Raw genomic sequence first — 14,702 nt, forward strand, 5'->3', positions numbered from 1 at the left:
TCCACAACAGAAAAGGAGTGCCTCGCCATCATCTGGGCTACATCAAAGTTTCGCCCCTACCTCTATGGCAGGCCCTTTAAAGTTGTAAGCGACCACCACGCCTTGTGTTGGCTAGCTAACTTGAAGGATCCTTCAGGTCGCCTCGCACGATGGAGCCTGAGACTTCAAGCATTCGACATCACCGTCGTTTACAAGTCCGGGCGAAAGCACGCTGACGCCGATTGTTTGTCTCGCGCCCCCGTCGAACCGCCGCCACAAGACGACCAGGATGACGACACTTTCTTGGGACCCATCAGTGCCGACGAATTCGCCGAACAACAGCGAGCCGACCCAGAACTAAGGAGCCTTGTAGACTACCTGGAAGGCAAGACCGTCATTGTGCCGAAGGCGTTCAGGCGAGGATTGGCGTCGTTCTTCTTGCAAAACGACATTCTCCTAAAGAAGAACTTCTCGCCTCTCCGAGCCAACTATCTCCTCGTGGTACCCTCAGCATTGCGTCCAGAGGTTCTGCAAGCTCTCCATGACGACCCAACGGCTGGACATCTCGGTTTTTCCCGCACTCTCGCGAGGATACAAGAAAAATACTACTGGCCTCGCCTCTCTGCTGACGTCGCCCATTACGTAAGGACATGCCGAGACGGTCAGCGACGCAAAACACCGCCGACAAGGCCAGCCGGGCTTCTACAGCCGATCGAGCCACCTCGCCGACCGTTCCAGCAGATCGGGATGGACTTACTGGGGCCTTTTCCGACGTCGACGTCCGGGAATAAATGGATCATCGTAGCTACGGACTACCTCACCCGCTACGCCGAAACAAAAGCCTTGCCCAAAGGCAGTGCCGACGAGGTAGCCCGATTCTTCGTTGAGAACATCCTCCTGCGTCACGGTGCCCCGGAAGTCCTCATCACCGACAGAGGTACGGCCTTCACGGCTGAACTAACTCAAGCCATCCTGCGATACAGCCAGACAAGCCATCGCCGCACCACCGCCTACCACCCGCAGACGAATGGCCTCACCGAGCGCCTAAATAAGACCATCGCCGACATGCTGGCAATGTACGTCGACGTCGAACACAAGACGTGGGATGCCATCCTTCCGTACGTGACCTTCGCATATAACACGGCCGTGCAAGAAACGACGCACATGGCGCCGTTCAACCTGGTCTACGGAAGGAACCCGGCAACGACGCTTGACGCCATGCTACCAGACGTCGCTGACGAAGAAAATCTCGACGTTGCCACCTATTTGCAGCGTGCCGAAGAAGGTCGACAGCTCGCCCGCCTGCGCATCAAGAACCAGCAGAGAACCGACAGCCGACACTACAATCTTCGACGACGCTACGTCGAGTACCAGCCCGGAGACCGTGTTTGGGTCTGGACTCCGATACGCCGACGAGGACTTAGCGAGAAACTATTACGTCGCTATTTCGGACCATATAAGATCATCCGACGTATTGGTGCACTGGACTATGAGGTCGTGCCAGACGGCATTTCGCAATCACAGCGGCGCCGTGCACGACCCGAAGTCATCCATGTGGTGCGTCTTAAGCCTTTCTACGCCCGCTGACGAACTTAGGTACTTTGTTACTTTATTTTTTTTCTTTATTACGCGTGGTTTTGTTTACGCTTTCACATTTGTTTGTAGCATCGGGACGATGCTTTTTAAGGGGAGGGTATTGACACGTATACATGTTTATCTTTCACCGGTGGCCGCTTTCCACCGGCTAACAAATGTTAAACGTTATCGCTCGGCGCAGGACGCGCCTGTATCGGAAGTTTCTAGAACGTTTCTTTCCATTGCCTATTTTCACCGACGCTTCTGTTATCTGATTGCATGACTGAGGCGAATTGTGTAGAACTTTCTGGAAGACACGCGGGCATCAGGGATTAATCTAGAACCTTCGATGACTCAGGTATAAAAGCCGACGCGTTTCGCCGCTGATCAGATTTTCGACGATCGCCGACTGTGTTCGCCGCTATCGTTGTGCTTTGAGTGTAGCTTGCTTTTGTGGGCACAGGTTCGCCCAATAAACAACCAGTTTCGTCATACACAGTTTTGCTACTGTTTTATTTACCGTCACTACTACGTGACAATATGGAGTGTACAAATATCATCCCAGGTCAAGTACGTGAGCTCTCTGTATCGCTTCCAGTCGGCTGAGTCTACCTTGGATATATATCAACCTTGGATATATATATCGAAGGTTGGATATAATACACAAGGTTAACCCTCGCCGCCCAGAAATTCAGAAGTGAGAAGAAGTGACTAGAAGACAGGAAAGAACGAAAAGTGGGCGAGAAAAACAAAAGATTGAAGAGGGGGACAGGAAAAGGCGACTGCCGATTTCCTCCAGGTGGGTCAGTCTGGAGGTGCCGTCTATGTGAAGCAGAGGCCGAAGAGGTGTGTTGCCTCCACCGGGGGGCCTTAAAGGTCCAAACACCCGGCATCGGCTCAACCCCCAGGATCCCCCTTTCCCCAGACACAGCTAAGCCGCGCACGGCTACACGCGGGAGGGTCCAACCCTCATGTGCTCGGGTCCGTGGTGTCGCAACACACCAAACGCCTGCTTACGCAGACGCCCCTGCGGGGATGCAACACAATGACAAAGCCATCCTCGCCCTTGATCTGAAAGGGGCTTTCGACAATGTTAAACACGGTAGCATCCTGGCCAACTTGAATTCCACCGATTGCGACGCTAAGACCTACGCATATGTAAGAGATTTCCTCTCTAAGCGCCAGGCCCTTCTTCGGATCGATGACGAGGAATATGGCCCTTACACGATGCGAACACGGGGTACCCCTCAGGGAGCGGTGTTATCACCGCTCCTGTTCAACATAGCTATGATGCGCCTCCCAAGCCAATTTGTCCGGGTGGGAAGCATTCAACACGTGGTATATGCAGATGACATTATAATCTGGACCACCGAGGGGGGCCTTGGGGAAATAGAGGACCGCCTTCTGCGGGCCGCTTCCTTAGCCGAGGCGTATGCCATCGACTGTGGGCTCCAATGTGCTCCAGCCAAATCAGAGCTTCTGCATGTCAGAGCGAACCCAAAGGATAAGTCAGCAATACACATCTCTCTGTCGGGCGGTCCTATCGGAGAGGTGAATGAGCTCCGGATTCAGGGCCTGTTCATTCACCACAGACTCCGACCAGACTCGACTATTGCGAAACTCAAGAGAGTAGGCGAACAGGTAGGGCGCATGATCCACCGTGTTTCCAACAAGCGGGTTGGTGTGCGAGGCAGGGACGCGCTTCGGCTAGCCCATGCCTTCGTGACTAGCCGGATCCTCTACGCCGTGCCATACCTTCGCACTACTAATCAAGAAGACGCCATCATCCGCAAAGCAACTAAGCGAGCCCGGTGACTACCTGTAACGGATCTCCCGGTGACTACGTCTAACAGCAAAACTCAAGGCATTGGGAGGGCTCAACTCCTACCAGGACTTGCGGGAGGCCCACCTCGTGAACAAATACACGCGGCTCATGCAGACAGCCTCCGGGCGCCGCCTGCTCAACCGCTTACACATCCAACACGCTTGCACTCCAAAGGAGGCGGAGCGAATTCCAGAACTGTGGCGCCATATGCTCTGGGTCTCTCCGCTCCCTCGTAACGTGGACACCGACACGCACGAAAGCAGACGACATGCGCGGGCTCGGGCGCTTGAGACAACATGGTTCCCGACCTGGTGTATACTATGCAGACGTAGCAGGGCCGTCGCCCGTGGGATTTTACACGGCCGCCGTCGTTCACCGGGAAAAGCACGTTGATGGGCTCTCCTTCCGAGCCCAAAATTCAGCGCGAGCAGAGGAAGTAGTGATAGCACTTGCTGCCGCGGACCCCAATTCGAGAATCATCGTCACGGACTCCCGTAAAGCATGTGATCATTACTTGACAGGGGAGACCTCCCCCTTGGCCAGGCCAGTCAAATTCTAAGACGGGCTATAATTGACCCAACACCGAAACGTATTATTTGTGCTCCTGGCCACCAGGGCTTCCGAGGTAATGAGCCCGCTGACGCGGCTGCCCGAGCGCTTGCCCACCGGGCTCCTCACCCTAGCTCTTCTAGCCCGGAGGCAAACCTACCGCTGTTGCGGTTCAGGGAAATTATAAAACATTATAGCGATAACCACCGCCTTTTCCCGACTCCTGCATAGGGGCTGAGTAAGGCGGAGGAGGGAACTTAAAGGCACCTGCAGACAGGTACTCTACTCTGTCCTGCAATCATCAAACATTTCGATCCCAACACAGATGGGCAGTGCCCGCACTGTGGGGACACCTGTGATATTGTCACGGGACTATTCCTCAAGACGTAGCGTCGATGAAGAAGACGTTTTTGATCTAGCGCGCTCTCGCTCATATGGTTCAGCGCTTCATCGCCTTGTAAATGTATTGTAAATACGTTTTACTGTTTAGTCTGCCTCCCCGTAAAATTTTGGTGGAAGTGCTGGGCGTATAACGCAGGACGGAGCTCCGCAGCGGCCGCCAGGTCGCCACGTTCGACATGTCTACTGGCGGTGAAACTGCGTCACCGGCGGCCGCCATGCCAGCCGTCATCCTGGCTCCACCCAGCGACCCTGAGACCTTTTCTGGTGCTGATGGCGAGGACGTCAACCAGTGGATTCGCCTCTATAAATGTGTCAGCGCACATTACAAGTAGGACCCGGGCTTGATTCTGGCGAACGTCTTATTTTATCTGAATGGAACTGCGAAGGCCTGGTTTGATAACAACGAAGAGGTCATCACGATTTGGAGCTTATGTAAGACTCAACTTCGGGAGTTGTTTGGCCAACCTGCAGGCTGCCAGCGTGCCGCCAAAAATAAACTTGCCTCGCGTGCGCAGACGTCTACCGAGTCGCACCTGACGTACATTCAGGATGTTCAGGCCCTTTGCCGTAAAGTAGACGCCAACATGACAGAAGCGGATAAGGTCGCGCATGTGTTGAAACGGATCGCGGACGATGCGTTTCAGCTGCTCGTGTTTAAAAACTATTCTACAGTCACCGAGATTCTCACTGAATGCTGACGCTTCGAAGAAGCTAAAAGCCGACGTATTGCCAACCACTTCGCCCGCCTCCCGAACACGGCAGCGACATCAACCTGTGAGGCCGTTCGTATGACGACTCAGCCTTCCACGTCAGAGACTATCACTCGAATCGTTCGACGCGAAATCGAAGCCGCATCGCCTGCACATTTATGCGAGGGGAGCCTAGTGATACCCAACCGACCATATCACTGATACAATCCGTTGTTCGTCAAGAAATGGCAAACGTGGGCCTTCAAAACATCTGCTCTGTCAAATGTCCTCGCCTTTACTCTTCAGCCGGATTCAGCCATATCCAACGCCACTGTCCTACTCCGAATTATCGTGATCTGAATGCGTGGAGGACACCAGACGATACACCAATTTGCTTCCGATGTGGACGTGTTGGACACATTTCCCGGTACTGCCGAAGTCCTTGGCCCTCGCCTACTCGACGAAGCTTTTCCAGCTTCCGCTATCCACCCCGAAGTCAACCCCAGGTACCATCCCAAACTGAACCACAAACATTTGATGCTACACTAGGAAGGCCGCTTAGTACAGCCGCTTGCCCTTACCACGACGCCGACCTTCTCGTTCACCTCCACCACGCCGTTCCCCTTCCCCGTCCTACGCCCGGCGTTTTCCTTCGGAAAACTGACGGCTGCAGCTCCTGGAGGTGACGCTGCTGTAACGACCTGCCCTCAAATTCCTCTGTTGACGCTCCCTACCAATCAGAACCTGATCGACGTTGAAGTGGATGGCCTACCTGTTAAAGCTTTGATTGACACCGGCGCCCATATTTCTGTTATGAGCTCTCACCTCCATTAGCAGTTGAAGAAACTTATGACCCCTGCCCCATTATCTGTTGTACGTGTGGCCGACGTTGGTACGTCTCCCGTAGCTGGCCTCTGTACCGCACGGGTCAGTGTTGCCGGCCGTCAAACTTCTGTTTTGTTCACCGTCCTCGCCCGCTGTTCCAATGATGTCATCCTCGGTCTTGACTTTTTATCCGCCCACTCCACCCTCATCGACTGTTCCTCTGGTACGGTACAACTTGACCTACCAAGTGTAATTGATCAACCCGGACCGATCACAAGCTGCCTCTGTTCTACTGAGCACGTCCGTTTGCCGCCGCAAGCCGTGACTTGTGTTGCTGTGACGCCCTCCCCACCAGTACCTGACGGTGACTATGTGCTCGCTCCCATCACTGCCGTTCTGTTGACGCACAGTGTTGGCATTCCTCACACTGTTATAACTCTACGGGACAATGTTACTAGTCTTCCTGTGGTGAATTTCGGACTGCGCTCACAAGTGCTCCCACAGGGCATTTCCCTCGCTATGTTGACGCCCTTCTACGAGTACGTTATCTCGGCCTTGTCTCCACCTGATGTTGCTCACTCGTGCACCGCCGATATCCCGTCTGCTTCACGAGATCTGTCTCCTACCGACCTGAACAAAATGATCGCTCCAGACCTTACGCCCCACCAAGCTGACGATCTCCTTCGCCTCCTCTCCTCTTATCGCGACGTCTTTGACCTTTGTGACCGTCCTCTGGCTCAAACCTGCGCTGTCAAGCACCGCATAAACACTGGCGATGCTCATCCAATCCACCGACGACCATATCGGATATCCCCAGCTAAGCGCCACATCATTCAAAAGGAGGTCGACAAGATGCTCGCCAAAGATATAATCGAGCCTTCCTGCAGCCCTTGGGCTTCTCCTGTTGTTCTGGTTAAAAAGAAAGACAACAGTTGGAGGTTTTGCGTGGACTACCGGCATCTTAACAAGATCACCAAAAAGAAGTGTACCCGCTCCCACGCATAGACGACGCCCTGGATTGCCTTCATGGCGCCAAGTATTTTTCTTCAATCGACCTTCGGTCAGGGTACTGGCAGATAGCCGTCGATGACATGGACCGTGAGAAGACCGCTTTTGTTACCCCGGACGGCCTTTATCAGTTTAAAGTCATGCCCTTCGGCTTATGCAACGCCCCGGCCACCTTCGAACGCATGATGGACACTCTCTTACACGGTTTTAAATGGTACATTTGCCTGTGTTATCTTGATGACGTCATTGTATTTTCCCCGACATTTCCAACGCATCTCGACCGACTTTCCTCTATTCCTTCTGTGTTTCGCAAAGCCAGCCTGTAACTTAATTCATCTAAGTGCCACTTCGGACGTCAGCAACTTATCATGCTGGGTCATCTCGTCGACTCCACAGGTGTTCGCCCCGACCCTGACAAAGTTCGAGCCGTGCAGAAGTTCCCCGTTCCAACTTGCACAAAGGAAGTTCGTAGCTTTCTGGGCCTATGCTCCTACTTCCGTCGTTTTGTCAAGCATTTTGCGGAAATCGCAAGCCCTCTCACAAACTTACTGAAGAAAGGCGTCTCGTTTTATTGGGGCGCTGCACAGGCTACCACCTTCTCTACCCTCATCACGTCGCTCACTACACCACCTGTCCTGGCTCATTTCTACGGCTCCGCTCCAACAGAACTCCGCACTGATGCCAGCGGCCACGGAATCGGCGCTGTTTTGGTCCAGTATCAGAATGGGCATGCCCGTGTTATTGCATATACCAGCCGCCTCCTTTCCCCAGCCCAACAGAACTACTCCATCACGGAACGGGAATGTCTTGCTCTCGTTTGGGCGGTGAGCAAATTCCGCCCCTACTACATGGCCGGCATTTCACCGTCACTACCGACCACCACGCACTTTGCTGGCTTTCGTCCCTTAAAGACGAAATACATTATAACTCTGGCCGATTGCACAGGGACGCTGACTGTTTGTCCCGCAATCCCGTGGATCCCCCTGAAGCATCCGATGACACGCCTGCCTGTATACTCTCGCTCTCCGCTTTCGGCCACATCCGGGATGAACAGCTGCGTGATCCCATCTTACATGAGCTTATTCAGAAGCTGGATTCCGCAGCGCCCGATCCGTCTCTTCGCCTCTTCGTGCTTAAAGATGGTACATTATATCGCTACAACGTCCTTCCGGAGGGACGCGTCGCTCGTCATTCCCACGCATCTGCGCTTGGGCTTTCTCGACCAGCTCCATGACGCCCCGACCGCTGGTCACCTTGGAGTTTCCCGGACCTACGACCGCGTTCGGCTTCGCTTCTTCTGGCCCGGTCTTTACCGCTCCGTTCGTGGCTACGTTGCTGCTTGCGAAAAGTGCCAACGCCGAAAGAAACCATGAATCCTGCTGGTCTCCTTCAGCCCCTTGACGTCCCGTCTAACCCTTTTATTGCGATAGCAATTATATGGACACTCAAAGCAGATTTCTGCCGTCGGCGTCGCCGTCGCCGTCGCCGTGAGGTTCCTTATGACGTCATTTGGAGATGAAATCGTCGCCGCGCGCCGAACGCTGTATGTGCGAGTGAAAGGGCGCGAGGGGCGCGTCTTTCACGGGGAGTGAACGCGCGGCGGAGAACAAACGCGCGTTCTGCGCCGTGCTCGCTTATGGGCTGCAGAAGTAGGCGTCTCTTTTCTCCTTTACAATCACCATATATGTAGAGCAAACGCGCCTTCTTCAGACGCGCGAGAGGCCGTGGGGGAGGGGGAGGGAAGGGAGGCGACGTTTAGCTGCGGCACCAAGTGCCTATTTATATCAGAGGCTCCAGCAACAGTCACCAACGCCGCACGCATTTTGAGCTAACACGGGCAAAACGCCGATGGCGTCGACAACAGTTCTGCGTGTTGTTGCTACCAAAGCCGCTCACCTTACTTCATATGACATTGCTGTGTTGCTATCGCATTCATTGCTTCGCCCTTAGGGCGAAACTGTGACATTTTTTTTCCGAGTTGGCCTTGACCTCCTCGGTTCTTTCCTGCCTCTACTTCTGGAAACAGATGGATTGCCGTTGCTACGGACCACGCCACCCGATACGCAATTACACGCGCCCTCCCTACCAGTTGTGCTACGGACGTCGCTGATTTCCTGCTCCACGATATCATCTTGCATCACAGAGCCCCTTGTCAACTCCTCACCGACCGTGGCCGCTACTTTCTCTCCAGAGTTTTCGATGACTTGCTTCGCTCCTGCGTGACAAAACACAAATTTAGGACGGCTTACCACCCGCAAACCAACGGCTTGACTGAACGCTTCATCCGGACGCTGACATGCTTTCTATGTATGTCTCTTCGGACCATCAAGACGGGGACGTTGCGTTGCCCTTCGTTACGTTTGCCTACAATTCTTCCCGTCACGATACCGCTGGTTTTTCGCTTTTATCATCTGTTTGGCCGCGACCCCAAGTTACCTTTTGACACGATCATCCCCGATGTCGTCCATTTGTCCACTGACTACGCCCGTGATGTCATTTCCAAAGCTGACGAGGCACGCCAAATAGCTCGCCATCGCCTTACTACATCGCAAGGAGACCAGAATCACCGCTATGACTCCCGTCATCGCGACGCTATCTACACTCCGGGTGCCCTTGTGCCTTTATGAACTACGACTCGGCGTTTTGAACTCTCCGAAAAATTGCTTTCTCGGTACTCCGGACCCTACCGTGTCTTAAGGCGTGTAACCGACCTCATTTACGAGATTGGCCCTCTCGCGTCTTCCTCTCCCCTCGTCTCGGCCCCGACAGACGTTGTCCACGTGTCCCGCATTAAACATTACCACTCGCCCACACCACAGCAAGCACCGTGACGGTGCTTCAGTGGCCGGGGGTCATGTCATGGGACTATTCTTCAAGAGGAGCGTCGATGAAGAAGACGTTTTTGATCTAGCGCGCTCTCGCCCATATGGTTCAGCGCTTCATCGCCTTGTAAATATATTGTAAATACGTTTTACTGTTGTGTCTGCCTCCCCGTAACAAGATCTTCCACATGGTGTGGGTATGTGCTAAAAATCCCCACCACCCCCCTTCCCCTACCCCTTCCCGAGAGTCATGGGAGACTTCCCTCCTCAACTGCTCCTCGCTGGAGTCCCAACGGGCTCTGGTGAAACGGGCGCAAGACGGGGCCTCGTCATGCGGTGTCCCGGACTAGGGACGCCGACCATGTAGCGGGGCACTCTGTGGCCCCCAAACTATCTCTATTAGACAAAGAAAAGTTTGTCACCACCACCACCCCGAACTCCTGAGCGACCGAGCGTCTTTTTCGCCGATATCATTCAAGAACTTATCTCTGAATGCCGCATTATTCATCGCTGTACCACCGCATATCACACGCAAACAAATGGATTGACAGAGCGCTTTAACCGAACTCTTGGCGACATGCTTTCGATGTATGTCACCTCCAACCACACCAACTGGGACCTCATCCTTCCCTATGTCACGTACGCCTACAATACGGCATCCCAGGCAACGACGTGCTTTTCTCCCTTCTTTCTTCTATATGGCCGAGAACCTTCGTTTCCCATTGACACTATTATTCCTTACCGCCCCGACTTACCAGAGGGTACACCGGTTTCCGAAGCCGCCCGGTATGCAGAAGAATGTCGGCAACTAGCTCGCTCCCTTACAACGCAAGAACAAGCGCTACAGAAATTTCGTCATGACGACGGGCGCCCCCACACCCAGTTTTCGCCTGACGCTCTCGTTTGGTTGTGGGTGCCTCCTACTCCAACACCAGGTGTCCCCTCCAAGTTTGTATCCCGATACCATGGACCCTACCAAGTTCTGCAGCAAACTTCTCCGGTGAACTACGTCATCGAACCTCTGACGCCCCCTACGGACCTGCGTCGACGAGGCCGCGAAACTGTCCACGTCGATCGGCTCAAGCCGTATCAAGACCCCTTCGCCCTCACGACGCCTTAGGCATCCTGTGTGGCTCCGTCTTCGGCGAGGGGGAAGATGTAAGGAAGAAGTGCTTCGTGTAGAGCTCCGCAGCCGGATTGGCAGCGCTCCTGAAGTGGGGCTCGGGCTCGACGCTGTTCCTGGTGCGCCTAGCTAAACCTACGCTGTTGTGTCTTCCTGTCGGCATCCTTCATGTCGTCCACAGCCGTGCCAGACTTCCTTGTCATAATATATATATATATTATCAGCCTATATTTGTGTCCACTGCAGGACGAAGGCCTCTCCCTGTGATCTCCAAGTACCCCTGTCTTGCGCTAGCCTATTCCAACTTGCGCCTGCAAATTTCCTAACTTCATCACCCCACCTGGTTTTCTGCCGTCCTCGACTGCCCTTCCCTTGTCTTGGTATTCATTCTGTAACCCTAATGGTCCACCGGTTATCCATCCTACGCATTACATGGCCTGCCCAGCTCCATTTCTTCCGCTTAATGTCAACTAGAATGTCGGCTATCCCCGTTTGTTCTGTGATCCACACCGCTCGCTTCCTGTCTCTTAACGTTACTCCTAAGATTTTTCGTTCCATTGCTCATTGTGCGGTCCTTAGCTTGTTCTCGAGCTTCTTTGTTAACCTCCAAGTTTCTGCCCCATATGTTAGCATCGGTAGAATGCAGTGATTGTGCACTTTAAAAAGCAAAGTGCACAATCACGGCATTCTACCGGTGCTAACATATGGGGCAGAAACTTGGAGGTTAACAAAGAAGCTCGAGATATATGTATAGATATATGCATACAAAGGTGGGCTTCGGAAAGCGGTTAGGCACCAGCCCCCCCCCCCCTTCCGGATAACTTAAAACTTTACACCTATGTCTTCGTTCACACGCGAGGAACGGGGAGGAGGCGACGAAGACGGGAGAGGAGGGGAAGGTGCGTTCTGCTCACGCGGCTGCTGGTCACGGAGCTATCTTGAAAGCGCTCTGCAACGCGGTGTGGTCTGTCGCGCGCACCGTATCTTGAAAGCGATTTCCCGACGGCTCTGACCTTTGTGTGCGCTGCGCTTTCGCCGCTCTGTTTCCGTTAAAGCGACAGACCGCACGAACCGTCGCTCGCTGCGGCGGCCGCGCTCGTTCGCGCCAGCGTTTTGACAGTCGTTGTCTGCGGTCATCGAGTGTGATCTATTCATGTTTGCTTGTGCGCGCTGACACCACGCTTGTTAATTCAGTTAGTAACCGAATGTGTCCAAGTTTATGCAGTCCATAAAACTGCTATCCCTACTCCGTATAGCTGTCTACTAATTTGCTATCGCAATTGATGCTTCGTCTTTCGGGTGAAACTGCGAAATATTTTTCTACACGCGGACCTGACCATCGGAGACTGAGCCATTAACTGCTTTGCTGTAAAAATCATCCGGTGACAAAGTTTCTCTGGTATACGTCAAACTAAAAATGAACAATGCATTATTCATCTGGGATGCGGAATCACATTGAATTCGACCGGCTTTCCCCAGTTCCCGCCAAAAAACGCCGAAGCAGAACCACGGACCTTGCGCCCACGCAATCTCTAACCTACAAAATAAAATTTGCGAACATAGATGATCGCAGCATTCGTAAAAAACTAAACTGGCTGGAATCCTTTATACTCAGCTTTGAACCAGACTTTGTGGCCCTAGCAGCAACATGGCTTTCGAGTGATATTTAGGATGTCGAAATAACCCCGCCAAACTACGCTATCGTACGTAAAGATAGGAAAACGCGAACAGGAGGCGTAACTATCCTAATAAATAAAGACATTTCTTTCACGCTCCTTCCCGACGTTGAAGGGGTGGAAGCTGTTTTCTGCAAAATTAATTTTTTTGCAGCCATGTCGTAGTCGGCTGCATGTATCGAATACCTTCATCAAACATTCACGTTTTAACATCCTCGCACACGTACCTGCCTCGTTACGCCATGGGAAACAGACTAATACTTGTAGGTGATTTTAATCTCTCAGATATCAATTGGCATACGATGCTACATCAATCCGGCTTGTCTGATATAAGCTTCGATATTATGTTAACCCTAAATCTTTACCAAATTGTAAAACAACCTACTCGTGTGAAAGGTAGTTCCGCGAACATACTTGACCTAGTATTCTTGACGGATCATTTTCCTCAAGATAAAGTCGATGTCCAACTATTAGATGGTACATCAGACCATAAGGTAGTGCTATATTCTATTCCAGTCCATGACCGTATAGCAGCTTTCAAATCACGTGTTACTTATCTTGATTTTAAGAATACCGATGATTCTAACCTTTTCGCTCACCTTTCATGTGAATTGTGTTCTTTTGAGCAGCTTGCTAACAAACCTGGTTCAGATATCGAATTGCTTTGGCAGAGATTTAAAAATATCATATTCTTTTGTATCCGAAGTTACATCCCTACTAAAATAAAACGAACAAAAAAGCACAACCCTTGGATAAACCACGAAATTATCCACGCCAAACTCAAAGTAAAACGTCTCACACATTTGTTAAAAAGAAACCTAACTTCCAAGCTCGCCTATCCCTTACTTCAGCAATCACTTCTACGAAGTCAAAAATAAAGGCCGCAAAATCATTCTATCTCCCCAATACGCTAACTAATTTCCTAAAAGATCATCACAAAAATTTTGGAACCATCTTAGCCCTAAAAGCCAAAATGGCAATACTATGTCTCCAGAAGAAAGCACTGAAAGAGCAAACTTAATGAAAAACTATATTAAATAAATTTTCACTAATCACGATACGATCCCATGCCATGGTTACTCACATAGTTCGGATAGAATAGATACCATCTCCCTAAACAAGGCAGGATTCCTTAATTTATTGCTAAAGCTAGACTGCAAAAAGAAAGCTGGACCTGACGGCATACCTAATGAATTCTTAAGGCGGAATACTGAATGGATGGCCAAATAATTAGTCCTAATATTTACCAATCTTTAACAACATGTTCTCTCCAAAGCCAACGGAAAATGGCTAATGTAATCCCAATTCACAAAGGAGGTATCAAAACAGACGCTTCCAATTTCCGTGCTATTTCACTAACCAGTACAACATGCAAATTGCTTGAGCCCATCATCTTTAAACACATTACTACCTACGTCGAGAAAGAAAAAGTTCTACCACCATTCCAGCAAGGCTTCCGCGCAGGTCAGTCCTCAGTAACTCAATTAACCGAAATTATACACGAAGTGACACAAGCAATTGACAACCAAAAACAAATAGACCTAATTTTACTTGACTTCTCCAAAGCATTTGATCGATTATCCTATAAAAAACTAACTATAAAAACTGCATCAATATTAGGTAAAGGACCAATTTGTGACTGGATCAGTGCTTACCTAACAAACCGTACACATCTTGTCGAAATTAATTACGAAAAATCTGAAATAACCCAAATTACATCAGGTGTGCCTCAGGGTAGTGTCCTGGCCCCAATTTTATTTCTTATTTTTATTAATTATCTACCCGCATCTATTAAGACAAACGTTAGGCTTTTTGCTGACGACTGCATAGTATATAAATAAACTAACTGTCCCAATGACAACCTAAACCTCGAAGATGACCTAAAATCAGTATCGCAATGGTGCATGGAGTGGCAAATGACATTAAATATAGGTAAATTAACTTTACTTACAATAACCAGGAAAAACATTATATCAGACTTATCTTACACACTCGGCAACACCCAACTTACCCCAGTCAAAGAACCCAAGTATCTCGGATTAATCATATCAGGTGGCCTAAGGTTGGAGGCACACGTAAATCATATAATGTCATCTCCATTACAACGGCTATTTTTCCTGACAAGGCGCCTCCATTCAGCACCGCATCCATCAAAGCTTCTTGCTTATAACACATTTGTTAGTTTATTAATTTTATTCAATACTGCCGGCCGCCTTTTGGTAGCCAAGG

The 14,702-nt window shown here is 51.1% G+C and overlaps 1 pseudogene; it reads left to right on the top strand.

Moving 5' to 3' along the window:
* Positions 1-2,781: 2,781 nt before the first annotated feature.
* LOC119443210 (uncharacterized) lies at positions 2,782-10,024 on the top strand (annotated as a pseudogene).
* Positions 10,025-14,702: the final 4,678 nt, after the last annotated feature.

This window comes from Dermacentor silvarum, chromosome 2 (assembly GCF_013339745.2).
Source record: "Dermacentor silvarum isolate Dsil-2018 chromosome 2, BIME_Dsil_1.4, whole genome shotgun sequence".
In the NCBI taxonomy this organism is placed as follows: Eukaryota; Metazoa; Arthropoda; class Arachnida; order Ixodida; family Ixodidae; genus Dermacentor; species Dermacentor silvarum.